Genomic DNA, 24,374 nt, shown 5'->3' with positions numbered 1-24,374 from the left:
TGAGCTTCTTTTTTTGATACCTGAAATCCAGGCCTCCCTACCTAGAACAAAGCACAAGACCATTCCTTTATATTCCAGATGAGATGCAATGGGGACAATTTAACCTTTTACCTGTTAAAGCATATAATTGCTCTGATTTGCTTCTTTCTGTTTTGAGCTCAGGTTTTTCTAGGGCTCCTATATGAGACAGAGATTTCTTTTCTTCTTATGGCTAATGTCATCATTTCATCCTAGTTTTCTCAATCACCTGAGAAAATAATGGACAAAGCAATAATTATGTAAAATATCTGTCTAAATTCACTCCATGGTTTATTCATCTTTCCTGCTTGCTAATTCTCTGAACATGGACAGTGCATTTCTCATTACACATCTATACCAAGCAATGTACATATACACACTTGATAATTGTCTGTTTATCAATTTATTGATCTCTATCAGGTTTGGCTCTAACCAATGATGGTGGACAAATGTACTGAGTCTTATAGGTTTTCTGCCACACAAATTACTTGGTATTTGTGTCGCATTTCTTGTCTATATTTGCTTTCTTCTAATAATAAATAACCATAGAGTTGGTTGCTTCACCTACACAAAAAACATTCTCTGAAGGCCAGAAAATCAAAATCAGTCTTTCAGTACTAAAAATCAAGATTTTTTTACAGGGCTGGTTCCTTCTAGATGTTTTAGGGGAAAATTTGTTCCTTGCTTTATAGTTTTCAATGGTTACTAGTATTTTTTTCTAGTATTCTGTGGCTCAGTGACACATCACTCATATTCTATCTTTGCATCTGTTTTTCCTCTCTGGAATTATGTCTTTCTCTGCCTCCTTGTAAGGACAAATACATTCTCCATTTAAATTCCTCCATCATACTTGCAGTTCTCCATCGTTGTATCCTTATCAAACATGTTGACAATGTTCAGGACCATTATTCCATATGACCCCAAAGTAACCTTTTATTCCCCCTGGTAAGAACATATATCATCTACAATCAGCAATATTCAAGTACATAATTTGCTATTATCAGTAGTCAACAGGTCTAATAATAGCTCTCTTGAAATTATTAACTTAGGTTATATGACCAACTTAGGTTATATGACCAACATCTCCTCAGCTCCCCAGGCTTACTACAACCAACATGTTTCAAGTGACTCATAAAACAACCCAAGGATTTAAAAAATGATTCCTTCACATTCTCCTATATGACACATTTACTTGGATTTTTATGTGTTAATTCATTTGTGTAAACTGTAATATACTGTCAGAAAAAAAATCAAGCAATTAAAAGCGATGTGACACATAAAAAGTTCTCCCTGCCCAGCACCGGTAGCTCATGTCTGTAATCCTTGCTGTTTAAGAAGCTGAGATCTGGGGCTGGGAAGGTGGCTCAGTGATAGAGCCTTGCATGCCTGAGGCCCGGGGTTCGATTCCTCAGCACCACATAAGCAAAAAGAAAAAAGCCAAAAATGGTGCTGTGGCTCAAGTGGTAGAGCGCTAGCCTTGAACTGAAGAGCTGAGGGACAGGGCCCAGGCCCAGAGTACAGGCCCCATGACCAGATGCTCCCCCCCCCCAAAAAAAGAAGCTGAGATCTAAGGATTGCAGTTCAAATCTTGACTGGATAGGAAAGTTTGTGAGACTCTTATCTCTGATAACCTACTCAGAAGATTCCTGAAGTGGAGTTGTGGCTCAAGTGGTAGAGTGTTAGCCGTGTGCACAAAGAGGCTCAGGAACAGTGCCCAGTTCTTGAGTTCAAGCTCCAGAACTAGCAAAACAAAAACAAACAAAAAATAAGTTCTCCCCTCTCATTCTTCTATTTGTCAACAATGATCCAATGTAAACTGTTTGATATGGATTAGTCCATTCTTTTATGAATGTACACAGCATGAAAAAAAATAAAAATGCATGTAAACTTTATGCATATGTTATATATGTATAGTAAGATGTTATATTAATGTATCATGTATTATGTCTTTACAAAGATATTTTGAATGCTGCTTTTTACCAACTAATACTCTGAATTGAGCATGTCTCCACCTCAGCCTATTCATAACTGCTAAAGAGATTGGTGCAATTGCATATTTATTATAGAATAATTGTATTAACTATTGTATAACAATAGCTGGGCCAGGCGCCAGTGGCTCACACTTGAATCCTAGCTGCTCAGAAGGCTGAGATCTGAGGATCGCAGTTCAAAGCCAGCCCGGAGAGGAAAGTTTATGAAATTCTTATCTCCAATAAAAAACACCAAAAAAACAGAAGTGGTGTTGTACCAAAAGCAGTATCACCAAAAAAACAGAAGTGGCGCTGTACCTAAAGTAGTAGAGCGCTCGCCTTGAGCTGAAGAAATGAAGAAATGAGTTCAAGCTCCACGACTGACAAAACAAAAAACAAACAACAAAACAAAACAAAACAAAAAACAATAGCTGGAATGAATGAAGTTACATATAGCAAAGGTTTATTATGGTTCACAATTTCTGAGGTTTCAGTTTATGGCTTGCTGTTCTTACCGTAAGGTGGTGACACATCAGGACAGACTACATGTTCAAACAAAACTGTACACTGTATTGTTAAGAAACCAAAAAAGGATGGGAGGAAACTGGAGTCTCACACTCCATTTTAAAAGCATACTTTCAATGGCATATAACCTCTACTTTATCATTTCTACCACATATGTGGCCTTCCTTGAGAATAAGCATTTAAATCATTTAGAGGACATTCCTGATGCAAATTGTAGGGATTTAATATAACTAAACAAGCTGAAGTGGGTGAACTTATGAGGCAGTGAGTTCATTTAGCTCAGAGTTTTGGAACTTGAAAGAACCGAATTCATTTTTCTTTTATGAGGATCTGAAGGTGGATGGCACTATGACAAAGTAAGTGTGAGGCCAGGAAAGATGTGTGAGCAGGAATATGACTTTTCTTACAACTGACTTTTTTTCTTGAAGAAAAACTCAAGGTTCCATAAAATCTAACCCCTTCCAAGGGCTTGTACCCAAATAATCACCTACTAAGAAATCACCTGTTACATTCGCATTACATCTCAACATTACCACCCAATGGACCACATTTCCTAAATGCCAGTCTCTTAGGGATATTCCCAAATTTACACTTTATCCACACTATAGCAGTATATTTTAAATACTTTTTTCCACTATTCTGACGTTTTGTTTATTGCCCTATTTTCTGAAGTGTATTTTAATTTTAGCAGTGGTATTCTATTGTTAGGAAATGAGAAGACTTGGAAAAAATTATATTAAGTGAATTAAGGCAGGCCCAAAACTCATAAGCCCCATGATTTCCCTTATTTGCGATAACTAGTAGAAGTCTAGGGCAAGCAGAAAAGGCCAAAAGCTATGTACTTAGGCCACATAAGATGATGTTAAGTTGAAATGAGATCCAAAATAGGAAGATTATTTTTTCTTTCTTGCTATTGTTTTTAACATATTTAAAATGTACTCTGATTTTTTTTTTGTTTCTCTTGTATGTTCTTCCCCCCACGGTATAGCCTTTGTTTTCACTGTATTTGATTTCCGTGCCTTGCATATTGTATATAAATTTTTCTAATTTGGGAGAAGGGAAATAATTAAATGCTGAAATAATGATACAGGTTGACCCTTTGTAACAATGAGATGTACAAGACACTATATTGAAAACAAACTTTACAACTTGGGGGGAGGGGGAATTGGGGAAATAGTAAAGGAAGGGTGGTAGGAGAAAACCTAAGGAGGAGGTAAAAATGTTCGATAGGAAATATACTCATTACTTTCCTCATGGAACTGTAACCTCTTTGAACAGTATTTTTACAATAAAAACATATAAAAATGCGTGTGTGAAAAATCTTGCTAATTGCTAAAATTTGGGGAAGCTATTAATTTGCTTTGTTTCATTGTATCTGGTTATTTTGTTAGCTCCTGTTTCTTTTATATTTACTAGATACAGGAACATATTATCTGTGACTAATGACAATCTAGTTTTTGTGTTCCTTTTTAATTATCCCCTGAATGTCCCAATTTGAAGCACTTAGGTATGCAGATAATGACAAACAAATCTTCAGAGATCAGCTTATAACAATAAGCTATATAACATCTAATACAGGAGCAAAGTATAGTCTGTGAGGCTAGTGTCAGAATAAACATCCATATTGTAGAAAAACCCTACATGTCTCTGCATTTTAATTTCAAGATATTGTAAAGACAGTGAAAGGTTCAGAGAACAAAGGGGGTATTACTGTGGTATTATTTCAGTCTGCTCCGTGTGTGTGTGTGTGTGTGTGTGTGTGTGTGTGTGTGTGTTATCCTCACAGAGTTTCAGTTATATTTGCTCCCTACTAGCTTTTTCATGTTATGGCTAATAAATGTGAAAGCTGTAAAGGCAGCAATATCATTAAGGGATTGGTGTTTTTATCATCAAGTTTATTTCTGTTGTAAAGAAGTATATCCTAAGAAATTGTCTTCTACAATGTGTACATTTTGAGATAATTTCCAGTGTAAGCACTTAATACAAAGTTGCATTCTAAAAATAAAGGAAATGTCATGACAAGAGGCTTAATGTGAATTTTCCAAGCAGGTATACAGTCTGCAAAATGAGTGAACTTACAATAAACCCTACCTGACTTAAGTCAAAGCTAGTAATGGAAAGTTAGACAATAAGAGGGTGGGAGAATGGCATATGGGTTCCAAATACATTCAGTTCCTTTTCACAAACAGCATACTTTCCAATTCATAACATTTTTTCCTGTTTATCTCTAGCAGTTGTGAAGCATGCTTGTTATAAACACACACACATATTCTTAGTTTCCTATTATTTCCAGGAGAATGCTAAAATTCACTAAAATGCTCTGGACTCACTATGATAAAAATCAGCTACAAGTGATACTCTAATGCTGCTTACTTAATCTTCATAAATATTGCATTCATTTTACCTAGCTATTGCTAAATCATTCAAGAACAAATTGCCAATATGAAAAGAGTTATACCCTTACTACCCTTTCATATAATTAGCTGCATTCATTTTATCTTATAATAATACACAGCATGTTTAAAACATTTAAAAACTTGGAGACTAACTTCACAAATTTAAATATACATAGATATACACATCTTAAATGTTTAACAACCTTTTTTCAGTTTCATAAGAAATAAAATATAAAAGATAGAGCAGGAACTGGTTTATCTTCTTTTTCAATTACATATTCTTTCCATTTTATCCCCAATGATCTATGTTAAATTAGTGATCATTCTACAACAATATATCTTTTAATCTTTGGGAAATAAGCAAAATTCATTATAATTGTACATATATGAAAATATACAAATTTTATACTATTGTTGTAATTTTGCATGTTGTCTGTTTTAATCAGGATTATATTTTTGGTGTTTTCTATAAATAATCCCATATAATGTGATATTTAGTTTAGCTGCAATGTAAATTATCCCTGGGGGGGACATGTCTTCTATTATTGATGGACATTTAGGCTATTTACATATTTTTGTAAGATAAAATATGAATGTCAGGTTACAGGACATTGAGCACAGTGGAGTTTCTCACATTCTATTTACACACGGGTCCTTACAACTCTGTTACAATGCAGATCCTTAATTCTTAGTTTTTGAGTTGGTCCTGAGTTGTTTTAGGTCCATGGAACAACATTAAACATACTTTTGAATAATAAAATATTCAGGTATTCATATTTATAACAAATTTGCTCTCCCTTCTGAAACTATGTACTAATACAAGGTCTTGAAAAAAATTAGAATGCTTATGAAGTGCCTAGTAGTGTAGAGGGATTTATTTGACCCTTTACATTTGTGTTCTCTCAACTTCAGAGATAGCCGAGAAAAGCAATTGTCCAGGACAGTAAAATACAAGCATCCGCTTCTGGTGATCAATCATACCTAACCTTTATCTCGTCTGCAACTGTGATGATCCCGGAGGTGCAGCTGCCACACATTTAAGGAAGGCAGAGTGACAAAATAGGTCTGATTCCTTGAGGACATTGTTAGCCACTGCTCTGGCCCTGAGATACCTGCCCTGATCATTTTCATTTTAATGTCTCTGAGATAAACTCTTTCTTGATTAAGCCACCATAATCTGTTTTGCAGTTACTTAAACCTGAAAATCATTCTAAATGATGCAGTGCCTCTTAAACATTTCTGGATATAACTAAATTGATTTCCAAAACGCAGCTGTTTTATTTCACACTACAAGCAGAAGATGATTTCAAAGTTTATTTTTCTCTTTCTTTGCTGGTACTTGACATTGTCAAACATTTTAAAGTTCTTGTTCATTTACGGGTAAGTATGGCATCTAATTGTGCTTTAGTACTTATGCCGTGGTTAATGGTGACAGAGTTTCTATTTTGCATAATTTGTTGGTGCTTATTTCTATGTCAATTATTTTTTTATTTTTGATCAATTTCCCCCTGTGGTTTTAGTTTATTATTGGTTTATCATTACTTGAGCCATACTACTAATGATGTTTCGATATTGTCTCTTATTTTTGTTCCATGAGTGCATTCTTTAATATTGTAATTTATACTTTTGTAATTTGTTCTTTTAAGTGTCCTCATATAAATATGTATATATGTGTTTCTGTTTACTTTTTTGTTCTTTGTGTCTTTTGTGTGAAACAAATCCCATTTTGAGAACTTATCTTCTTTTATTTTCTTTTACAGATCCATTCTTCTGTTTTTCACATATAAATCATTCACATGGAACCATTTTTATTACAAGCTATGAAAAAGTAATCTCATTTATGTTTCTTATGTGAACAATGCATCACCCATGTTCTACTATATATAGACTTCATTCTTTTAGGCTATGAAAACAAAATTTATACTTACGTTGTCATATACTTAGGCTTATAGCTCATAGTTACATATACAATCTTAATGTCTGTTAGAGTGATTCTTCTCAATTTGTTCTTAAGACTAGAATCAACTCTAGAAGCCATTCTCCATTGTGGTCCAAGCAGTTCTCTGCTTATGGAGGGAAAGCCTATATCTATTCTATGGAAACTAGACCTGAGCATTAGCCAATGATGATCTAACATCATGTATAACTATTCAAGACATAGAAAAATAAAATGAAACTTTAAACTCTAACTGTACTAATTTGAGCTGTTTCCACCATAGTGTCTTTTATATCTATTATATCACTCCAGTATGCCAGTTGTATGCTTTGCATGTGATCCACTACAGAGGTGGTGGATTCTGTGCTCAGGAGTTCTTTGTCATATTACTTTTGCAAAAAGCTGCTTCCTTGGTATAAGGAGCCTGTGTTGGTTAATCAGGGATCTTATTAACCCTGAGATGGCAGTGCTCACAGGAGCATTGAGAGGATAAGAAATATAAACTCCCATCTGAGGTAATGGTCAATTCCAGTTAAAAAGAATTACTGAACATTCTATGGTAGGAAGGGTCTAATATGTTTGACCTGCTATTGAGAGATGTTTTAGAGGATGGTGCTAAAATAAAGGACACAGGATTGTACTTTTCATGTGGAAGATTTATGGGTGTGGAAATAGAACATTATTCCTTAAGCCTATAACTAGTGTATTATTTCTTGGGGTGCATGGGATGAGTTTGGAAGTTGATGAAGAGGAATTTGTTAGATATATGCTAGAAAGACCACCTGGCTCACCTGGTTGTAAAGAGTAGAGTGTCATTTCCTGTTGAGTATGAATGTGAAACACAAGGATATAGGTGCTCTCCACACAGTTACATGTGTATTCATTTGCTTGTTAAGATTTTATTCAAATTTCTCATCTTTACTTTCAATGTCTATTACAAATGAGCAAGCCATTAATAGCTACACAAGTCATTCATATATAGGACTACACAAGTCATAACCTGTGTGTTTGAAGTCCACTTCTCGATAGAAAATTATCCACCTCAAGTCATATAGCTCCTCCCAATGCAAATATTTCTTCTTGCAACAGTCTATGTGCCAATCCTGAAAAACAATAGTTTGGAACCACTTTATCTTGTAAAAACAACTGCTTAACTGTGAGACAGAGTTGAGTTACTGTCCACACTTGTTAATAAATCTCAATGTAGTTTTCAGAGGTTAGAGTTACAAAGTTGAAGATGAGACAGAAATTCAACAGTTATATGGCCACATGCTCACTCTTTATTGGTTTTATTGTGTGATAAACTGTTTCTGCATCCTCACATCCCTGTATTTCTTTGAGTGAGAGTCTATAATGTGTTGATTTCATTTGGTCAATCACTCAGCCTTACATGTGTCCATTATACAGGTGGCCTATATGTCTTGTATTATCTTGTAAAGAGTAAGTGTTGTACCATTTGGAAACTTATTAGAAAATAAAATTTTTAAAAGCCAGCCTAAATTTATTAATTTGAGGTGTTTAACTTGAATGCTCTAGTTTAAGTAAAGCTGATGTACAAATATACTCTAGCATGCCAAAATCCATTAAAACTAAAAACTCTCTGTTTTGCAGCTTCTGAGTTTCCCTAGATTTTACCTCTTATTTCCTGGTACACATGCATGTTTACAAAGCATCTGGCTACTTGTCTCCACGTTAGCTCCCCCTCCCATAAAGAATCTCAAGTTTAAATTATCTTTAGTTTGGTTCTCAGTATTAATATTCTCAGCTGTTTCCAATCAGGAATTTCATAGGCATCTGATATTGTCTCATTTCTGTGTCCCTCTTGTAGAAATAAATTATCTTCCAAATTTATCCTTGTGGTGATATTAAATATTTAACTATTTAATATATTATCATTTTTCTTAGTAAGTTTATTTTGCTTAAATTGTTATTCTCTATTTGTGCTTATTGACTTTTTAACATTTTAGGCCCTCCTGAGTTGAATGAAATAGTTACCAGGGCAAAGCTGTGGTATTCCTTGCATATTTATCTCTCAAAACTCATCTTGCATACCAATTTTAAATATCTGCACTTAATGGAAGAGGAGCCCGATCTAGAGCCAAATTCTGCAGGGTGAGTTTGTAGCTCCTCTTACCATGATATCACATTCTGTGTTTTTTCTATGTAGGGCCACTAAAAATTTATAAGTTGAAATTCTAACTCAGAAGGCAATCATATTAAGAAATCAAGTAATTACATCCTAAGAAAATGGTTATGAATGAGATTAATGCACTATAAAAGATTTTGTAGAACCTATCTTTCCCTTCTATGAAGTTAGAGTAAAAACAGAACAAAATAAACAAACAAACAAACCCAACAAACTATCTATTTGAGTTGGAACGCAAACTCCAACAGTCACTGAATTTGTTTTTGTCTTGGACATCCCAGTCTTCAGAAATGTCAAATATATTCTCATAAGTTTACATTACTCAGTCAATGATATTATGTCATAATAACCTAAATGGAATGAAACACTGAGACTATGGCAAAGTCAGATGCTATAACAAAGGCAGAATGTTCAAACCCTGGTCTTAAGTTGGGACTTCTGTCCATATATTATTGTTAACTTTAATTAAGATATAATTTTAGGCCTTATTTGATGTTCATTTATTTTTGGTAATTTTAATAGTGCTGGAATTTTTTTCATTAAAAATTCCTTTTGACATTATTATGAGAGGTGATTACAGAGTAGTTACAGTTTAACACACCAGGTAAAGAGAATATTTCTTTTGGGACAATGTCACCCCTTCCCTTGCTCTCTCTGTTTTTCCCTCCCATCCTCACCCTTAAGTTGCATAGTTAATTTTCAACATGGTGTCTAATGTGTACCACTGTTGCGTTTGCTTATCCTTTGTCCCTCCATTTCTGAACCCCAACTTACTCTCCCAAAGATGGAAATTATTTTTAGCCTAGGTATTAAAATTGTCGACCATTTTCTATAGTATAGATTTTTATATTCCCTATTTATAAATGCAAAATTAAGTCTTTCTGGATGTACTGAGACCTGAAATATAGTATTATAGTTTGAGTATAGATGTCTCCTGAAGGCCCCTGTTTTAAAATCTTGGACTTTGAATGGGAATATTAGGAGATATTGGGACATAACTGGAAGTCATTTGGTTTACTAGGGTTGTACCCTTGAAGTGGTTAATTAAATCCTAGCCTCTTTTTGTTTCTCTTTCTCTTTGGAATTCTGGCTAGGGGGTAAGAAGGATTTTATGGATGCATTTTACTTGTGTCATGGTGTATTTACCTTGTCACAGCCCCCAAAGCAACAAGTCCCACAAGTCACAGATCGAAGTCATTAGCACTATTAGCCAAAATAGACCCATTCTCTTAGAGTTATGTCATGTATTTGTGTGATGAAAAACTGACCAATACATCCAAGAATTATGTGACATAGCCTTTGTTATTGATTTACATTTTCTGACATTCCATTGTTCATACCTAGAAATGCTAATTTGTTGACTTTAAGAAAATATGTACTTATATATTTTATTAACTGTGCTCATGTATTTTGATAGACAAGACAACAATTAAATAGTTTTAAAATAATAATTATGAATTTATCTTCAACAGAAATTGTGTTGTTACTTTTATCTTTTTTTTGAAATCTAAAAATACTGTTAAACAAGGCAGATTCTATTTTCCTAACAAAGAAACCACAAACTGATACATGAAAAATACCTTACCAAAACATATTAATAGTATCTGGCACTGCAAAATGATATAACTCCCAGAGACACAGCTTCCTTTGGAACCCTACAGCAGGGAAAATTATTTTAGCTAGATAACATCCTGCTTATTGCCAGGCATTAGCTGGGAATTGCATTAATATGTATTAGCTTTGAATGAAATTGTGTTTTCTCTAGTATTTCCTTATTATCTAGATCACATACAAACATCTGTACTTTTTCAATGTTTTTCATGAGCCAGCTACTCTTTCCCACCAAACATTCATCATATGAGTTTTTTGGCATTTCCCCAGACCATAACGCCTCTTTTCTCATAAAATAAGCCGTGTTCATTGGTAACATGATAGCTTTTCTTACTTTTCATTGTCTTTTCCTATATTATCTGACACTATTGTTTTACAACTTAACTACATCCTTTGCATTCTTTTTGCATCATTCCATCATCTAGCTTCCTTACGAAGCTTCCATTTTCTTTCATGAGACTTTAAAAAAATTGTGCAAACCATTTAAGTTTTATCTTATTTGTCTTTTTAAAAAATATATTTAACTATATATTGGGCTCTGGTTTAAGGTTTAAGTTCCATGGTTTTAAAAAATATTCTGTATTTATTTGAGTATTTTACAGGCTATAGCAAAATGTAGAACCATGTGGACTGGCATTAGGTTATAAAAAGCACATTCACATTGATCTTTATCTTGCCACATAACCTCACCTTCATCTTCCAACATTTCAGTGATGTCCATGGAACTTCTGTGATCAATAATATTTAATAAACGATAGGTTTGCTGCTTCTTCATTTGAGGGAATTGTTCACTATACCTTGCACATAATTTTGATGTGATTTTTCAAATGTAATGATAATGTGGTTCTGCAGGTTTCTTTTTTAATTTTTTTTAGATTTTTATTCTGAAAATACCATACAGAAGGATTACAATTACATGGGCAAGATAATGAGTACATTTCTTATCAAGCATTGTTGCCTCCTCCTTTGTTTCCCTTTCCCATCCCTCTCCATCTCCCCCCCACTATCTCCCCACCACCACCTGCCCCAACCACCGTGGCTAAAGTTGTAAAGTTCATTTTGGTTTCTTATTTCCAAGTATTCTGTATATCAATTCTCAACCATCTCAACCATTGACCCTCAGATTCAAACTCGGTGCCATTTTACATATTTTGCATATTTTTATTTTAGTGAACACAGGAATAGTGTTAAGCTAAGTCAAAGTTTTACAATTTAAACATTTATAAGAACAATTAATCTATTATAAATGATTCTTCAGTATCAAACTTTGTTATTTCCTATGTATTATCACACTGTGTAATAAAGAAAATAGTAGTTTTGCATTACATTTTTTTTTGATGTAGCAAAATTCAGTTTGAAAGAGTGAAAGGAGATAGCTATGGGAAGATAGTGTTTAGGCCAAAGTTTAATGTTCCTTATATACTCTGCTAACTAAGGCCAATGGGACATTTCTTATATTACTTCTTTCTTCTGAACTTTTAAGATTTGCACGAACAAAGACATTCCACAAATTACAGGCAATTTATATAATGGTTTAGTGTTTTTGCAATGTAAGTAAGCAGTGTTAAAATGTGTTATCGTCCTCATTATGGCGATTTAATGTATTAGTTTGTAGCATATGGCATGTGAGCCTCATGATAGGAGAATGAGCTTGGGCTTTTATTCCATTTACCAATAGGTGCCAGCATCCATTCAGTTCCCTCCAGGCATAGTAATTGTTCACAGAACAGCAGGATGTGAATCTCCACTCGTAGCAATGTCTGAGAAATTGAGTTCATCGTACATTTTTCTCTCAAGCCTTTATTACACGATGTATTTTACATTGGTAGGTTGATTTTTATGCAATTTAATACTCTTGCTGTGAGCATCATCTTTGAGAACTTATGATCTCTCAGTTCATTCTTCATTCAATAATGTGTTTATGTCTTCTGTATACAACTTTATTTTGATACCAACTATTCTGTCAAATGTTCCAAAATGGATCGATTCATAGACACTGAGCCAAATAAATCATCCCTCAGAAATACACCATCAATTCCATCATATAAAATGAGAATATGAAGCACTGTATTTCAGTGAAAAAATTGCTGTTGACACTAAAATATATATTATTAATGTATGTGTCCTCTTACTTTGATAAGTATCCTTTCTAACTGCCTCTCTCTCAGGATAATGATTAACATAATAGAACTTAAGTTCCGTTAGAATTCTGAGCTATAAAAGAAATGATAGAATGTGTACTCGGTGCTCCATTTAGGGAAAGACATCATATAAGACATCTCAGACCTGAAAAAGATAGCATTAACCTATTAAAATGTTTCAAAGGTCAGAACAAGAGAAGAAAGGGAGATTTTTTTAGAAGAATAAAGAACTCCATATATGTAATCCTCAATTATAGTATTACTTTAGACATATTACTGTAGACATGTTACCTATCAAAACAAACTCCTCATCAGATAATTACATTGCACAGGTATGCTTTATCATAAACAGCAAACATCAACTGTAAAGCTTAGGCAGAAAATATATACTTACATTTTGGAAGGGTGTTAGTTCTCAGAAACTAGGGAAGGATTGGAGAACCAATATCAGACGGTTGGTAGAAATGATGCTGGACTGTGGAGGCAAAACCAGGTTTCACCCCAGGCAGGCAGCACACAGTCAGCAGTGTCTCCGGTACATTTACCTTTCCTGATTGAGTATGCCTGCACCAGATTTATGACAGAATTCCTTAAAAAAATCTCAGAGGTGTAGGATAGGACAGTGCTACAAACTCTCTTTCCTCTTTGATGTCACGTGTTCTACAAAACATGGTTCAGACAAGTGATTAACTAAGTACAAATTAGTTGCTCATACCTAACCACCAAATGATTGTTGAAAATAATATTTTATTTTTAAAATCTTGCTTCTTTTATGAAAGGCAAGACATGTTTATAATGACAACCTACAAAGAAAATCTTGTCTTCTATGTGCTAAATTATTAATCATTTAATTATCTGCCTTCTTATAGTTGATAACAATCTTATTCAACAGTCACTTTTTAAAACAATAAGACTAAACAGTTTATAGTAGATGTTAATCTCTGCACTTTAGAGATAGTATAAACATTTAAAACATTTGATTCACATGCCTAATTAAACCTTAGATCTTTGACCAAATTCTAAAGTTCTTTCTACTATATTTAAGTTGTGGATATATTTCTGCATTTTTTCCCTGCTCTTCTTGCTTCACCTATGTAACTTTTTGAGAAAGTGAGATGTATTAGTCAGGGAACTGGAAGGAAGCAGAAGCAAGCATTTTGCATATGTAGTTATAAGAGGGAGTTTACTGGATTGGATTACACAGAGACTGATCTTCCTACGATGGTGGTGTACAGGCTGAGAACTGAGGAAAGCGGGGCCACTCAGTCTAAGACAATGTAAACCATAGAGCAAGGGCTAATAATTTACCTCAATTCAGGAAAGTATGTACAGAGGAAGTTTAAATGTTACCTTAGAGAGATGCTGGTACAAGTTTACAGTCAATGTTAGAAGAACCTCTAATCTGATGTCCATGTTTGATGGCAGCAATGAAAGGATGAGCTATCAAAAACAGCATATTGTCTATGCCTGGGAACTGCCTTCTACCACTAGAGCCTCCAGAATATTAAACAGTAAAAGAGACAGTCAACTCCCTCAGTCAGTTCACTCACAGGCATGGGTATTATCACTGGAAATACCCTCCCAGATAAAGACAGAAATATATTTCACCAGTTTTTCATGTAAGTCTCCATCTAGTTGCCAATCAACTTACTATTATCTGAGCTAAGTAGTTTGTATGTTTCAATTATTTTAAATTTTTGACAATGAATCATATTCAGAAATAATGAGAAATGAATAATTGAATCTGGGGTAGGGATTCATTTTGTATAAATTATGTTTTGATGAAAATATAAAATTGGTTAAGGAAAGGTGTATTATATTAGCCACCCTCTTTGGTAAATCTCTATATTCTATACCTTTTACTTATGTTCACTCATTTTATAATGATGAAAATGAATTAGCCAAATTTACTCTTCATTTTCTAAAATAGTACTTTTACAAAATAAATTCCAAAATGGTTATTGAGCATGATTTTAAAAACAAAACTAGTAAAGACTCATACTGAGTACAAATTTAGCTTTACAGTTTGTAAACTTAGAATAGCAGTTTGCCACTTTATAATCAATGACCTATAACACATGTCATATAGGCAGTTCATTTAGTAAAGAAGTAGATAAGAAATTGTTTATCAATAAACATGAATTCTATGTTACAACATTTTTTTACAAAATTACACAGGAAAATAAATGAATAATCATTAACAAAGACTCAAGATTTTAAATTCATTCTCTCATGATATTCATTCAATGTGCCATAGTACTATTTGTACAATCAGACTGATTAAAATTCTTTTGCAGCCATATATTTTCATATTTTCTTTCTTTAATGTAATAGTTATCAGAAATGGAAGAAACATCTTTCTTGTGCAAATATATTATAAACTGGCTAAACTGTCATGTGTAAAATTAGAGAAAACTGTTATATAAAAACCATGTGTTATTTTTATACTGTACCATGTGATTTTGTTGTTGCTTTGTATGTTCCTCTCCCACGGTTATAACCCCTATATTCACTGTATTTGATTCTGGTGCCCTGCATCTTGTATATACCCTTCTCTAATTCGGGGAGGGGAGAGGACAAAACAAAATGCTTAAATAAGGATACAGGCTGACCCACTGTAACAATGAGATGTAAAAAACACTATGTTGAAAATGAACTTTACAACTTAGGTGGGGGGAAGGGGGTAGTTGTGGAGGTGGGAGGGAAGGGATGTAAGGGGAAAATAATGGAGGAGGCAACAATGTTACATAGGAAATGTACTCTTTACCTTGATCATGTAACTGTAACCCCTCTGTACAGCATTTTTACAATAAAAACATTTAAAAAAGACATGTTATAAAAATTCAGTTGAATGTTTCAAATTCAAAATAATTTTTGCTCTGAGCCCTTTTGGCTCATATCTGTAATATTATGCTACTCAGTATGCTGAGATCTGAGAATCTAGTTCCAAGCCAGCCCCGGGAAACGAAGTCTGTGAGATAGATCTCCAACTAACTACCAAAAAGCCAGAAGTAGAGCTGTGACTCAAGTGGTAGAATGTGAGCCTTCAGCATAAAAGCAAATTCATAACTCTTAAAACAAAGGCATAGCACAATGTCTAGGGACACTGAGTTTAAATCCCAGTAAAGGAACAAAGAAAATAATTTTAATTATCAGAAAATTTACAATAAACTGTCCTCTATAATCACCTAATATTGTAAAGGTTCCTTTGTCTCAGTCATGTTCATGGGGATCTTCAAATAACATGCTTTGAGAGATACATTTTGCATCACTTGGAAAATATAAAACTACTATCAAAATTATCATATACTCGTTGGGGGTGGAGGGTAGGAGGTGGGGTGGGGAGTGTAGCTGAGAAGGTCAGAGGGAAAGGATGGTAGGGAAAAAACAAAGGAGGAGGCAACAATGCTGGATAAGAAATATACTCATTACCTTCCTCATGTAACTGTAATCCCTTTGTACAGTATTTTCACAATAAAAAAAATTTAAAAAATGTAGTATTGAGCCGGGCGCCCGTGGCTCATGCTGTAACCCTAGCTGCTAAGGAGGCTGAGATCTGAGGATCACATTTGTAAGCTAGCCCTGGCAGGAAAGTCCATGAGACTATTATCTACAATAAACCAGTAGAAAACCGGAAGTGGCGCTGTGACTCAAGCAGTGGAGCCCTTGCCTTGAGCTGCAGAGCTGAGGGATAGTGCTCAAGCCCAGTGTTTCAAGCCCCATGACTGACATAAATAACTGAATGAATAAATAAATAAATTAATATAAAAATAAATTAATTAATAAAATGTATTAACTAGTACTTCACTGGGATTCTTATAAGCAAAAATCACCCACCTTATCATATTTATTAGGCATAAATTAATTATTCTAAATATTGTTCAAACTTATTACTTTATGAATTTAAAGCTGAAAAAGAGACAACATGTATGGTATATTACAAATCTTGTCTGGTACATAAAACACTATCACATTAAGAAGAAAACAAAAATCATTATTCCATGACAGTATTTTTATATACTACATTTTTGTCAAAATCAATTAGCAAACTGAATACATTAAATAAAATGTTTATACCAAATTTCTCATTACAGAAGGGATAGTGTATAACTAAGATAATAAAACAGATTTAATTACTATTTCAATTATTGTTAGGCTTCAAATAATAACTCCTCTTCCAAATTTCTCATCATTTTCTATCCTTTTTTAAAAAAATATTATTGTCAAGGTGATGTTCAGAGGGGTTACAGTTACATAAGTAAGGCAGTGAATACATTTCTTGTAGAACTTGTTACTCCTTCATTTTTCTCCCATTTCCCTCCCTTCAATACCCCCTAAGTTGTACAGATCATTTCAAACAAATTGTTTTCTGAGTATCGCTGTTGCATTGGTTCTCCCTTTGTCTAATCCTTTTGTTGTTCCCCTTCCCTTCCCTAATTCAGATAAATGTATATATAATACCCAGGGTACCAAAATCAAACACATTGACAATTATGCAAGACACAGTACATAGAGTTGTTGTGATATTTCACAGATACATTTTTTTCTTAATATGAGGTGGCTATAATGCATTATCTGCTGCCAAAGGAGATGAGGGAGGCTGGTGAATGTCTTCCAGATAAGTCAAAGAGAATTGGAAAGAATGAAAAACAGTCTCCTTAGGTTCTGTTTTTGCAGATGCTATAAAACAGCTGGGAAGAAAAAGAATTTTGAACTCCTGAATGTCAATAAATGCTATTTACAGCACTATCTGCTTATGAGGGTACTGAAACATGTATGGGTCAATTGCTTGGAAATATAAATGAAAAGGAAAATTATTATTCAACTTTTTCCCTGTGTTTTTGTCCCTGAGTATCATTGCTGTATACTCAGATTTTCATATATAAAGAAGGAAGCAGCATAATATATTCCTTCCAACTTCATTCCATATCTAACATAACTTTGTATTGTCTACTTCTATATCACTTTTCTAAGTTTTCTTCCTGTGGTATCTAGTAGGATGCATGGCAAATTATTAACATAATGAAAGATATTAAACTAAACTGAACTTATTGTCTTCGCTAAATAAAGTTCTTTGTAACATGGATGTCCAGAACTGAGTAAATGATACCCAGAACATGGTGTTATAGAACATACTTGTTCTATAAGCAATACTTATTTTCATATTTAAATTTCATTGTATTTGAGGTACCAAGTAACTCATATTATCATAGAATTATTTCCATAATTATTTTGCAAGTTTTGCCTTCATCTTGTTTACCATTCTGAATTTAATCATTCATGATGTCCTTTTTGTCCATTATTTATTTTATCTTGTTTCTGCTCATTATTTTACTATGTGAATGCAGAGACTCAAATATTAAGTTAAAAATCATAAAAGATGCTATCTAGCTTGAGTTTCTACAAAATACTGTCATTGAATAATGAAAAAAACTATAAAATTACCTTGTGATTTTCACTATTTGTCTCTTTAGAGAGCCATAATATCAGAAATTCTTGCCAGCATTTTCTTAGGAGAATTTCAAGTATTAATGCAGAAGCAATGCAAAACAAAATTTCTTGTCTCTGTTTGTGTTTCTGTAATGCAAAGAAACAACAACCAGGAATCATCCTCATGCAAAATATCTAACTTCAACTCTGAACCATTCACAAGTCCTCCTTACTGTGTTAGTGTCACAATTAGTGTCCTAATCTGCCAATTGACCCTCAAACTCCCTGGGCCTGGGACTTGAGTTTTCTTTACAGTATGCTTCTGGATATCTGTCTCTGTCTAAATTTCTGATGATGCTTAAACTGAACCCATAACCCATCAATCCCAGTTCAGACTGGGAAAAGGAAGAAATGATGATAAAAATTTCAAAATGCCTTTAAGGGAATTATCTTAATAAGTTTTCTCTGTGCATGAGAATCCTTAAATGAGTCATGTATTCATACTCTTAAGGTTGGATTAGGAGTGTTGAGGTAGTTGTTGAGATGGGTTTGGGTCGTGTACCTACGAATACCTATTTTCTTGGGAAGTCGTCTGCAGAAAGGAACACAAGTCCTATGCTACTTTTTTTTTCTTACGTGTTTTTTCGTGTCCCTGGAAATGCTGTGTTGAATTTCACATGGTTATTACAGGAACATCTGGAATACCAGATGCGAGCAGACACATTAAGGGGCATTTAATCTATACATCTAAGCATGAGTCAAGTTAATCAGGAATCTCATTTCACTTCTGAAAATGAGTTAGATAAGCCAAGGCAATAGTAAGCATCTCCACATTCTAGATGACAAAAGACTTATAAAGAGGCCATATGGTGCTCAAGACAAAGAAATTGTGTGAATGTGAGTTTATGAATATGTGCACATGTGTTCCTGCATACAGAAATTGAACTCCATTCACAAATCATACATTTCCCTCAAAAGAAAAGTGTATAAAATTTTACCGTTTACAGTTACAACTATGAATGTGACATGTTCTAAGAAATGAATTATTATATGACTTTTCCTTCATAGAAACCTTATAGAATATGCTAACACTAACTAAGAGAGTTATATCAATAGATTTCATGGGCCCACTGTTTTATATATGATATAACATTGATTGTAGTATTATTATGCAGCATTGAACTACAATTATAGTAATGAATATGGATCAAATATAAAGATTTTGGTATGATTGTAGCAGTACACCTAATATTTAATAATTTTATATTATTGATTCTTTGTTTAACAATTCTAATGACTAATATATAGTTATATAAACATTATATATAATTTAGAGAAATTGATATATTATGAAAATATGATTGTCCCCCAATAACTTTACAAAGCTATAATTTAGAAGGATTATTTCAATTTGAATATTTTTCATACTGGAATTATTGAGAAATTGAACACTGGAATTAAATTGAATTGTGATTATTACGGAAACCAAACTGAATGTTTGCATTACATGGTAATTCACTATTTATTGATATTATCAAACAGAATATTTTATAAAGATCTACAATGTTAGTACTTCCTGTATTGTTTCAGACCAGAAAGATGAATACGAGCTTGCATTCAGAGCACTTTCAATATAATAAGATTAAATCAGTTTTGCTTTTTTTTAGGGTTTGTGTACAATTCCTGAACTTTAAAAAAAATTGTTCAATGCTAACACACAACTAGTTGTCACACAGTTCTATTTATAATTAATTAGGGATTAGAGTTACATGGACATTTCTGCTTGGGTTGACTTCTGTTTTCCTCAGCGCTCAGCCTTGTGAGTAGCTACAGTTCTCATCAGGAGTCATTGGCACCTGACTACAACACAGTGGAATAAAGTTGTAAATTTTAAGGAATTTGGAGGGTAACAAATAGAAACATTGTTTTCTAGAAGAAAATATTTGAGCTAAATATAGGAAGATAAATCATATAATTGATGATAAATATATACATTATTTTATAAAGACCAATGCCAGAATAAAGATTTGCATTTTATTGTACATAACAGGTAAGTACAATTTTGACTCGTACTTTAGAGAATGGACAGCAATTTATATTATAAAATAATTTTAAACATGGTCTATTTTCATTAAAAACAGTGTGGTTCTGAACTTTGTTACAAAGTTTAGAGATAAATGTCTAAATTCAAATGAAGTTCCTATGTGTTTCATATTTATGAAATTGAAAGGACAATTTTATAGATATTTATATTTCTATATCCTCTGTCATTATTAGAATTTCTAAAGATGATTTTAAATTCTACAATTTAGAAATTTATCTAAAATGTGGAGAATTGAGGCCTAACTTCTATTAATTGATGATATCTAATATTAACAAACTCTATAGACATTAGTAAAAGGAATTTAAAAATCACAATTCCACACAGATGCAAAAATATGTATCTGATATGTATCTGTATTCAGCTATGTTTCATGAATTATAAATTGGGTTTTTGCTAGAACCTCATTTCAGAATTTAGTGATTAATAATTGATAAGTCTATAAAACAGATATATTGCACACTACTAGGGGGACTGCATAAAGCTTGCTTGAAAACTTAATTTAATGTAAACAACTGCTTTTTTCAGATAGCAATCAACAACCCTTTTTCTTTCCATAGAAAATATTTTGAAACCAAAATTTTTATAGTTTCTTGTTTCTCAATTAAATGTATTATGAATATAGCTAAGAAAAAAATATTTCAAATTTTAAAGATCTCATGTTTAGCAAGTGGATATAGATTGATGTAAATAGAACACATGGAGAATTTATTGTAGCAAGCCAATCAGCGGCTTAGAAGCTCTTCATAAAATCATGAGACAGTATTAAAGACATTGTCCTTTAAATATAAAATTTTCATCTCATAAACATGGGGATAATTTTGTATTATGTATCTTAAAAGGGTCAACAATTTTTCAGGATTTCTCTACAAAGAAATGTTAAATGTTTGAAGATATGAAAACACAACAATAGTTTGAGTAGAACTCAAGGTATGCTCATGTTAAAGAATTGTATGATAGGTACTCTAAGTACATGTATTTTTAATGCAATAATTAAAATAAAATAAAGGTGGAATGGTTTTCTGCAGTGTTCTCATTCTTATGGCAGGAGAAAATATTATGCATGTGTGAGATGTAAGGTACGAATGATTTCCCTTTTGTCATTTCCATTGTATATTATATACATAATACTGCTATTGCACAAATAATAAAGTAAAATATAAATGAAAAAGTTTACCCAATATCAGATTAATTTGAAGAAAAGGAAGCATAACAATTAAAAGATTTAGGAAAATGACTATAAGAAGGTCTAAAGAGATTTTGCAAAAAATAAGAATATGGTAGATTTTCCTAATCGCTGTATCCTATCATTGGAAGGAAGTTTACTTACCTATATACCCAGACAGATACAGTGAAGTTAAATTTGCATTTCTCTCTTGCTGTATGTTTGTCTGTGTGATCGGATATCTATCATTCCATTCTGAAGTTTACATATTTAAACTGATTTCACTATGATGTAAAATTGTTGGTATATGTGAAAATTATGAAACATAATAATAAATAATTTTTAAAACATTATTTCAATATAGGGAATGTGTGGCTATTTTCTACCACATTTGCTTTCTGTCCTGTTAAGGGGGGGGATGAGTTCAAGCACACTAATTGGTTTTAGTTTTAATTAATTTCCACATTGGTTTTAATTTTTTATCTCATTCAGTTTGCAATATACTTATTTTTTATAGAAAAATCTAGCTTGTAGTATGCTTTTCTTTCAAATATTTTTCTATACCTTTCTTTTGTGCTTGTCTGCCTGATTGCCTTCCTTTCTTCATTCTTTCCTTTTCTTTCCTTCCTTCCTTTCTTTCCTTCCTCCTTTTCTTTCCTTCCTTCCATTCTGCCTTCCTTCCTTTATTCCTTCCTTTATTTGATGGCATTATTAAGATTTTAACCCAAGGCTTTGGAGTTGTTAGGCTGACATCCTATCAACTGAGCCACACATCTACTTCTAGATTTCTGCTGGTTAATTGGAAATACATATCTTGAGGTTTTGTCTGTCAAGGACGGCTTTGAACTTCAGTCTCAGATTTGAGACTCCTGTTTTGTGAGGATTTTAAATGTAAACCACTGGTACCTGGCTCTGTTTTCTTCTTTTTTTATTTTTGTTTCTTTTTTTCACCCCTTTTCCTCTGATTTTGTGTCCTCCTACTAGCTTCCCTCTAGTTTTGAAATTGTTTTTTATTGTGAAAATACTGTACAGAGGGGTTACAGTTACATGAGCAAGGAAATGAGTACATTTTTTATTGTGAAAATACAGTACAGAGAAATTAGTACATTTCTTAACAAGCATTGTTGCCTTCTCCTTTGTTTCCCCTTACATCCCTGCCCTCTCGTCCCCTCCCCCTGCCTAAATTGTAAAGTTCATTTTTCAACATAGCATCTTGTACATCTCATTGTTGCAATAGGTCAATCTGTATCCCTATTTAAATAATTTGTTTTTTTCCCTTCCTCTCCCCAAATTATACCAACATCAAATACAGTGAAGACAGGGGTTATACTGTGAGGGAGGGAATACAAAGCAACAAAAAATATCACATAATAACTTATAAATATGTTAGAAACATTGGCAAGGAAGAAAAAACAAATCAACAAACAAACAAACAAAAGACACTTGTGTCCTTATCTTGGGGTTCATTTCTCTTAACATCATCTTATCTGACCTTTTCTGCTTGTTCCACACATATAGTAGTTATTGTGAATAAGGGAAACCATGGGACCTATGTTTCTTTGGGCCTGGCTTACTTCACTTAATACAATTTTTTTCAAGTCTTTCCATTTCCTAAAATATGGAGCGATGGCATTCTTTTTGTTGGAGGCATAGAATTCCATTACATATATTTATATATAATATAATATATATACCACATATATATATACCACATTATATTATATATATATATATATATATATATATTACATATATACCACATTTTCTTGATCCATTCATCTACTGAGAAGATGTGGCCAGAAGGGAATCCTACTGCATTGTTGGTGGGAGTGTAAACTTGTTCAACCACTTTGGAAAGTAGTATGGAGCTTCCTCAAAAGACTCCACATAGAGCTCCCCTCTGACCCAGAAATCCCACTTTTGGACATTTACCCAAATGATCACAAACAAAACCATACTAAATCTAACAGCACAACTAGCTTCCCTCTTATGTGCACGTGTGTATACCATATGTGGGTTCAAGAACATAGAGTCATCTAAAAACGATGTGACAAATTAAGAAGAGATTTCTTCAGTCTACTTTACTTTGTTACATCTCCTTGCATTTTGAATTTAACATCCTGATATCAAGGAAACCATGTGCCATTTGTTTCTCTGATCTTAGCTTATTTTCCTCTACATGATTTGTTCTAGTCCCATTCATTTCCTTGCAAATGCCATTATTTTGTCCTTTCTAATGGCTGCATAATATTCCATTGTATATAGGTACCCCGAATTCTTGATCCATTCATCTATAGTGGGCCATCTGTGTCCTTTCCATATCTTGGCAACTGTGAACGGTGCAGCAATGAACATGGAAGTGCAGGATAAATGCCTAGGAGTGATACACCTGGTTTGTAGGGAAGGTCTATGTTTAGTTTTCTGAGGAATCTCTAGACTTCTTTCTAAAGTGGTTGTATTAGTGTACATTTCCACCAGCAATGCAGTAGGGCTCCTCTTTCTCTGCATCCCTGCCAGCATTTGCCATTTTCTGAATTTACGATATAGGCCATTCTGACTGGGGTAAGATGGTATCTCAGGGTTAGTTTCATTTCTTGTATGAACATTTCCTCATGTGTTTCTTTGGAAATTTTATCTCTTCTTCTGAGAAATCTCTCTAGCTTTCTTGTCCATTTAATGATTGGTTTGTTAGATTTGGGAGGGATTAATTTCTTGCATTCACTTCATATAATGGATATGAGGCTTTTGTCTGATAAATTGCTGGTAGATATCTTCACCCAATTGCTTGACTGTCTTTCTAGTTTGGTAGCTATATCTTTTTTTTATGATTTTTTTATTGTGAAAATACTGTACAGAGGGTTACAATTACATGGGCAAGATAATGAGTACATTTCTTTTTTTGTTGTTGTTTTTTTAAATCTTTATTTATTTATTT

The 24,374-nt window shown here is 33.2% G+C and overlaps 1 pseudogene; it reads left to right on the top strand.

The window, feature by feature from the left end:
* Positions 1–24,374, top strand: part of LOC105980933 — an 82,609-nt pseudogene that overhangs the window by 52,987 nt on the left and 5,248 nt on the right.

The sequence above is a fragment of the Dipodomys ordii genome, unplaced genomic scaffold (genome assembly GCF_000151885.1).
Source record: "Dipodomys ordii isolate 6190 unplaced genomic scaffold, Dord_2.0 Scaffold1, whole genome shotgun sequence".
Taxonomy (NCBI): domain Eukaryota; kingdom Metazoa; phylum Chordata; class Mammalia; order Rodentia; family Heteromyidae; genus Dipodomys; species Dipodomys ordii.
This window is presented reverse-complemented; position numbering and strand designations above follow the sequence as displayed.